Source organism: Phyllobates terribilis, unplaced genomic scaffold (assembly GCF_046119375.1).
Source record: "Phyllobates terribilis strain yellow unplaced genomic scaffold, ASM4611937v1 Scaffold_317__1_contigs__length_2197502, whole genome shotgun sequence".
In the NCBI taxonomy this organism is placed as follows: Eukaryota; Metazoa; Chordata; class Amphibia; order Anura; family Dendrobatidae; genus Phyllobates; species Phyllobates terribilis.
In genome coordinates this window covers 1,403,519-1,411,734 of record NW_027363077.1, presented here as the reverse complement: position 1 = coordinate 1,411,734, position 8,216 = coordinate 1,403,519, and positions in this window count along the sequence as shown.

The window sequence follows — 8,216 nt, the reverse complement described above, 5'->3', positions numbered from 1 at the left end:
TGGAAAGTTCTTGGAAAAGGAAACTATGGAAAAGTAAGTGTCAATTTATATTTGTCCGTGTTCCCCATTGTATCCTGCACCAGATGCACAGGAGAGATGTACATATTCATTACAGGATGCTCATATGTAATGATAATTGGGATAAACTAGTGAACTACTACACAGTAGTAGATGAGAGTTTGGTCTGATCTGTTGTGATTTTTCTCCAGGTTGTCTTGGCATCAGATCCAGTCAGTGAAGGGCTGCTGGCCATCAAAATCATGGACAAAAGTTCTTGTGAGGACTTAATCTCTACAGAGCTAGAAGTCCTGAGAATGGCTGCCGGATGCCCCTACCTAATGACTATGCGGACGTTTAGGGAAACACCTACGGAGTATGAAATAGCCATGGACTATATGGTCGGCGGAGACCTGTTTGGCCACATGAAAGATTCAATGATGTTTAACACAAAGACAATAAGGTAAATGTCTTGTACTGAATGTTAGTAATCCGCTGCCGGCACATTGTAGTCTTAGATCAATGGACAACGACAACAGGAGAAACTAATGATGTGAAAAGGACACGTGTGTGATCTCCTCATGTTCTCTGTATGATTGTGCATGTAACCACTGATCCATCCTTTCTACTCCACAGACTCTTTGCGGCAGAGATGGTGTGCGGACTCCAGTTCCTGCATGAACGCGGCGTCATACATAGGTAATCATTTCACCTTCATAAATCTGTCACCTGTGACTCTTTGTTGTCTCCTTACATATCTATTGTAGAAAGTTCTTTCCATGAATTGTCCTCACAATCAGTATCTGATCCTTCTCCCTGCAGTGACCTGAAGCCAGAGAACATCCTCCTTCAAGACACCGGACACATCAAAATCTCAGACTTTGGCTTAGCAGCCACGAATGTGTTTGAGGGTGACATAGTGGAATATACTACTGGCACTAAGGGTTACATAGCGCCCGAGGTAAGGAACATCTCTGTGTGATTGATGTCGATAGTAGGATTGAGGGATAATCTGATCCCAATGTATTCTGCTCATATCTAATCACAGACAGGTCCTCATAGTCTCTGTGTGTAAATCCCCTTCCCGGTATATTCAGATTCTCTCCAATCTCATGTTCCCATAGGTAATGGACGGTGAAGGATACAACCATCTGGCAGACTCCTTTTCCTTTGGCGTCATCTTATATATGATGACTGTAGGTGACTGGCCATTCTATACCAGAGGCACAATGGACGAATACCACCAGTCTCTGTATGACGACATCCCTTCTTTTCCACCTGGGATCTGCTGTCATACCATGGATATCATAAAACGGGTGAGTAAGATCAGATGGACAATGATAATAGGGGATTACAAGAAGATATAGAAGATAAGATATGTACAGTCCATAGACATTGTGTAATAATTTATCAGTAATAATACATAATATAATGACTAATGCTTTGTTTTCATTTTCTAGCTTCTCTGCAAAACTCCATCTGCCCGATCTGCCATTACATCGTCCATCAGATCACATCCGTTTTTCTATTCTATAGACTGGAGCGATGTGGAGTCCCGCAGATCCGACCCACCATTCCCATATTACTATGTAAGTACAGCACATACAGACATCCAAAGTGTTATCACTACCCAGTAACACACTTACCCACTATACACCTTATCGCTATATCCCCCTAGTACTGTATATGCTGTATGTGAGGGGCTGATTCTCAGACGTGTATATTTCTCTTCTTCCAGCAGGAGTATTAGGCTGATAAAAATCAGCCCCATTCCAGTAACATCCAGGAATGAAGATTTACATTAATCGGATGAGACAATTACACTGGACTTTCTTATTTACCGGACTGTGACAAACCTACCGAGCTTCCACCACATAACATCCAAGTAGATTTGAGACCACACATCCAGGGATTTATTCCGATCGCCATATTTGGGGTCAGGAAGGAATTTTTTCCCTTGATATGAGGATGATCCAACAACGAGTCCTCAGGGTTATTTTTCGCCTTCCTCTGGATCAACATAGCAAGTAATTAAGGGCTGAAATTGAAGGATTTCTTTCAGCCATACTTGTTATGTCACCATCTGGACGACTCATCTACAATGTGGTGGTAAGGAGACGACTACAAGATATGGACATAAAGAAGGAAGCGGCTGCTCCTTCTCCTACTTGGCCATGTACAGACAGAAGGAAGCGGCTGCTCCTTCCTCTACCAGGCCATGGTCAGACAGAAGGAAGCGGCTGCTCCTTCTCCTACTTGGCCATGTGCAGACAAAGGAGGCGGCTGCTCCTTCTCCTACTTGGTCTTGTGCAGAAAGAAGGAAGCGGCTACTCCTTCATCTACCAGGCCATGGTCAGACAGAAGGAAGCGGCTGCTCCTTCCTCTACCAGGCCATGGTCAGACAGAAGGAAGCGGCTGCTCCTTCACCTTCCTGACCATGGTCAGACAGAAGGCCATATGGCTAATCGCGATGCTGAAGGAATCCAGGAAAACTCCAACTATACAGATCACAAGTCACACATTCCTGCTCTTCTCCTCTCTCATGTGTGATCCAGACCTGGATGTCCAAAAGCGGCAGAAGTGTAAGCCGAGGCCTGAGGAGCGGAATCATCATCATCTGCTCCTTTCCACAGAAAGTGACTATATCTACACACTTTCTTTTTATATATTTGCATAATATTAACAACTTTTATGCATAAAAATAAATATATAAAACATCTATGTTGCTTTTGGTTATATTACTGACATGCTTTTTGGTATTTTTATTAATATCATGATAAGGTATTTTGCTGCCTTAGGCAGATGACGCAAATGGCTCCCCCCCCCCAAGAAAAGGAATAGGTGAGAAACTATGGTAACTGGACCTCTAACTTCCTCGTCTGATCCATCAGGTAACAAGCTCTGATGAGCACTCCCTTTACAATGTCAGACCCAAGAATAGTCATGGAAACTAATATAGCTTAATTATAATGGGGGCCGTTTGGTTTCAATTAATGAGATACAATAGATGCAGCTTGTAACAAAACCGATGGTTCTTCTACTGCCGTATTCCTGTGTGGCGCCATCCTCTAACAGGGGGCAGACTGTCCATACACTGCGTATTGCGGGAATTACCGCCAGAACATCGACCTGATTACAGCTCCTCTGCTCCTGTCCTGGGGGCAGCGTTCACATTGTCTTAAAGACACAAATGCATTTCAATGCAGAGAGGGAATGAGAACAGGGGCGCAGGCGTTGAGCGGTGTTAGTGACCCACTGACTCCGCTCACCTTTGTTCCTGTGTACCGGCTGTCAGCATGCTGAATGTTTGCGGCAGGAGGAAGGTGCCAGTTGACTGCAGGCGTTCAATAATGACAATTTTTTTTCTTAAACTGCTCCCACCTCAGAGAGGTAGCGCCCTAGGCGGGTGCCTACCCCTTGTCCCGGGCCTGCACTGGTGGTTCAGTTTGGATCCTCTTGCAGGAATAGTGCCATACACTATTGCAGTCAGTACAATGGAAATCATTGACTTGTCAAATATAAAGGCTTTTTTGTGCAGAAGAGAAAAAATAAAAATGTGATTAAAGCAATGCTCCTTTGCTCATAGGGGAAATCAGTTTTATCAATCGCTTTGTTGGGGAGCTGTCCACTCCATTCTGGTCTTTCGGTCGTCCCACGTTACTTCTGACTCTCAGAATCCTACAGGATCTTATACGCGGTGTGGAAGACAATTTCTCTATATAATGAGCCTTGATGTGACTCTCATAGGAATGCAAAGTGAGATTCATTCACCTCTACATCACTAGTCAGAGCTGTAGACACCAGGTTAATTTAATGAAATATCAGACCACCACTTTCAGGCCATATTCACACGTTCAATATTTGGTCAGTATTTTACCTCAGTATTTCTAAGCCCAAACCAGGTGAGGAACAATCAGAGGAAAAGTATAATAGAAACACGTCACCACTTCTGCATTTATCACCCACTCCTGGTTTTGCCTTACACATACTGATGTAAAATACTGACCAAATACTGAATGTGTGAACGTGGCATGACATTTATTACACTAGTCCATGTGCCGTCTGTTTTTTAATAACAGTTCCGTGTGTCTAATCCGTGAGACTCAGAGCAGGTTCTATTCTCATTCATTTTGCAGATCAGACTCAGCCATTAAAGTCTAAGGAAATCCATGTACAACGGATGAAGCACTGAAGACTTTTCTTTTCCTTTAGTGCTTCATCAGTTGTTTCATCCATTTTTAATAGATCCATTAATAGTCAATGGATAAATAAAAGTTCAGACAGTCTACCTGCTTCAGTTTTTACAAATGTATGAGGAAAAAATATATCTATACAACACGGATATAAAATAGAGACAATGCGGAGACACATGGGAGAAAAAGGTTCTGTTTTACAAGGATATAGAAATAGACAAGGATTTGTGAATGTAGCGTCCTCTGAAGAATAGGTAAAATCCATCAAGCTAAAGACAAGACAGACTGATAACTCAGTGAGGAATACAATAGAAGCTGCCTATTGAAGTCTATGGAGAGGCTCCGGACATCACTAGGTAGGCTTCATTTCTACACATGAGCTTTATGCATCATCCATTACTTTTTCTGTACATTTATTAGCATTTGTTATGTTTGTAGCATGGTATTCTACAGTTAGCATTACTAGTCGTATATGCCTTTATATATGACGCGCCCCCTGGGCCGTGTGTGTGGGAATACCCGGAGCCGGGTCTCTGTGTGATGTCAGGGGTTGTAGTCTCCGTGGCGGCGACCCGGTCCCGTGGCTCAGGGTGGTCAAACCAGTGGCGGATCTGTTTACTTGGTTTTTAATGTTGAAATGTCCGACTACGCCACCCGTGGATTGCGGTCACTGAGAACCGCCGCTGCGGGGCAGACCGCTGAGGCTGATGTTGTGTGCGCAGCAGGGGGTAGTATAACTCCCCACGGGAGGAGTATAGCCTCAGGGCAGCATGTGTAGATGGTGAGGGTTGTGGTGCATAGGCGCAGCAGAAATGACTCAAAGTCCGTGCAGTGCAGTTCAGGGTCTTTACTGTTGGTGATGAAGGAGACCCTGCTGGGAGTACTGGCTAACAATAGAGGTCTGGTCAGTTTGTGAGCGAATAAGAATCCCCCTGGCCAGGTGGAGGTGTAGGCTTTCCCATCTGACTGCACTCTTCCTGGCTACCTTGCTGTAGTCGTGTAGTAGCCCACATCCCTGAGTGTACCGTGTGGTGCTCACCCGTATGGCTGGTGACTTGCGGCCTTTGGTTCCTTCCGCTCCTCGATGGCGGTGCCGGTCCCTTGCGTGTGACTGAGCCTCCGGGCTTTCTACGGCCAGAGGACCTGAAATCCCCTGCCAGGTGGTTACTGCTGCTGGATGTGAATATCCTCACAGCCTCGGACTCCGGTGTCAGGTTCTCTGCGTCTTCTGCCAGGACGAGCTCTGCTGCTCCAGTCCCTGGCTCTCAGCTCCTGTCTCCTACAGGGCTCCTTGCTGCTCTATCCCTCTCTCTGGAACTAACTAACTAACCTCGCCCCAGATCCAGTTTATAAAGGGCAGGTTCCTCCCCTCCCTGGACTGGGGCAGGAGGCGTTGCATGCAAATGTGCTCCTGACCAGGAAAACCCATGATCGCTCTCAGACATGGTATTTCTACCACTGTGGCAACCAGACCCCCTGGGGTGCCACATTCCCCCCTAGTAAACTTTAGTACTCCGGGACTAAACACCTTTTTTTTTTGAAAACACACATAACAGGGTATAAACAATAACACAACAATATATGTACAAGGAGTTCAGTCTTGATAGGTCACGGCGCTTCCGTAACCAGGTGTCCATGTCACCCAAGATGCATTTTGAGGGACCCGTCCCAAACCCTCCACGTAGGCCCTGGGGTGGCTACAGGGCATCGATGATCCGGTGTTGGACCACGTCTTCAGCCACCTCCACGAGTTTTTGTTCTGTGGTCTGGCACAAAAGGGGCACTTAACAGGTGCAACTATTTACAAGGTACAGTTCCGGTTATTCATTGTCCATAACCTGTCCGTCCATAGACCCTGTCGGGTAACTTGAGAAACATAATCAGTATTCAGGTAACAAACATAAAACATTACAACATTTGCAATATACAGGTATATATCATTTCTCCTAGATTCTCCAGCGAGCTGGCTTCTGACCTCTAGTGCTCCTTGTGGACCTACGTAACACACTATCTGGTGGTGTTCTTTCTGGGTCCCCTGTTTCCACCCCTTATGTAGTGGGCTCGCTAGTGTCTGCAGTACAGGTGTTTGGAGATGTTAGGGTCGGTTGGGCAGCTTTCTGCGTACTCTTTGGCTTATCACGGGCACGGCAGGCTCACTACTAGCAGAGGGTTGATTCTCCTGGGCTGCTGGTATGGAATCCTCTGCCTCCGGGGCCGGTTGCTCTTCCAACACTACTTGCTCTTCTGTAGGCCCTTGAGGGGCTGGCTGGAGAAAGGTAAGGACGGGTACCACAATAGCGTTGTTAATTTGTGTCCAGTACCGGGGAAATTCTCCGAGTACTGTACTGACCATTTCTTCCCTTTCCTCTGCGGGTTGAGGGCTATCTTAGTCTTATTCAGTGCTTTGCAGCTGCTCGGGACACTTCTTCAGGTGGTCTCTAGAGACAGTGGCTGTGGTCTCTCCTCCATCCTTACTGATAACGCATACTTTTGGGTTTTCATGACTTGAGGGCAGTACTGTGTACGGGTCTTTCTCCCACTGGTCATCCAACTTATGGAGCCGCCTCTTCCTCTTCAAGACCTGCTCTCCAGGTGCCAGGGGAACAGAGGGAGCATGCTGGTTGTAAGTCCTCTCTTGCCTTTCTCTTGCTTGAGACAAACTTCTCTCAACACTCTCCTGCACTTTCCGGTACTGCTGCTGCCATTCTGTATCCCAGTCTGCCTCTGGCGAGGTGTCCTCGGGTCTCAGAACTCCCATATCCAAGTCAATAGGCAGCTTACCAGGTCTTGCTCTCATTAGGTAAGCCGGGGTGCAGTTGGTGGAATTTACTGGGATGTGGTTATACAAGTCCACCAGATCAGGCAGTTTTTCAGGCCACAGACTGCGTTCTTCCAGGGGCAACATTTTCAGCAAGTCTATCACCACCTGGTTCATCTTCTCGCACAATTCGTTGGTTTGGGGGTGATAGGGCATTGTCCTTATCTTCTTGCAGCCATAGAGGTTGCAGAACTCCTGGAAGACCTCCGCTTCGAAGGCTGGACCTTGGTCAGTCAACACTTGCTCCGGATACCCGTGTGGATGGCAGAAGTGCTGCTGGAAGGCTCTAGCTGCTGTCTGAGCTGTTAAGTCCTTGACAGGGACCACCACCAGGAACTGGGAGTAGTGGTCTACGATGGTGAGGGCGTAGACGTACCCGGACCTACTTGGAGCCAGCTTCACATGGTCCAGGGCTACCAGTTCTAGTGGCTGCTTGGTGATGATGGGCTGCAGGGGAGTCTTCTGGCTGGCACATTCCTTTCTTCTCAGGTTGCACGGGCCGCAGTCTCTGCACCATCTCTCAATGGCCCCTCTCATGCCTACCCAGAAGAACCGTTCACGCAACAGGAACTCCAACTTCTTCCATCCAAAGTGCCCTGCTCCGTCGTGGTATGCCTCCAGGACCATAGCCGCGTCTCGTCTCGGGACCCCTACCTGCCAGGTCAGCTCATGTGTCTGGGAGTTAACAATTCTCCGGCACAGCTTCCCCTTGTTGAGAAACAGTTTACTCTTCTCCTTCCACAGCTGTTTGGTCTCTTCCGGACCGTCTGGGTCAAGGCGGGCATCAGCCTGTGTCAGCATCTCTTTTACCAGGCGGACGGCTGGGTCACTGTCTTGCGTCTCCGCCCAGCTGTAGTGGGGTAAGGGATTGAACAGAGTGCTTGTCCCTTACACAGTGGGAACACTGGGTAATCTCGTGACGGTGGAACGCAGGGAGTTCAATCTCTTCCAGTTCTTCTGGATCTTCCCCTCCGTCCGGCAAGTTCGGCATCCTGGACAGGGTGTCTGCGTTGGCATTTGTGCGTCCCGCCTGGTATTTGATGGTAAATTCATAGTTGGATAGGCGGGCCATCCATCTCTGCTCCAGGGCACCAAGTTTCGCAGTATCCAGGTGTGTCAACGGGTTGTTGTCGGTGTACACGGTGAACTTGGAAGAGGCAAGGTAATGTTTAAAGCGTTCTGTAACTGCCCACACCACTGCCAGGAAC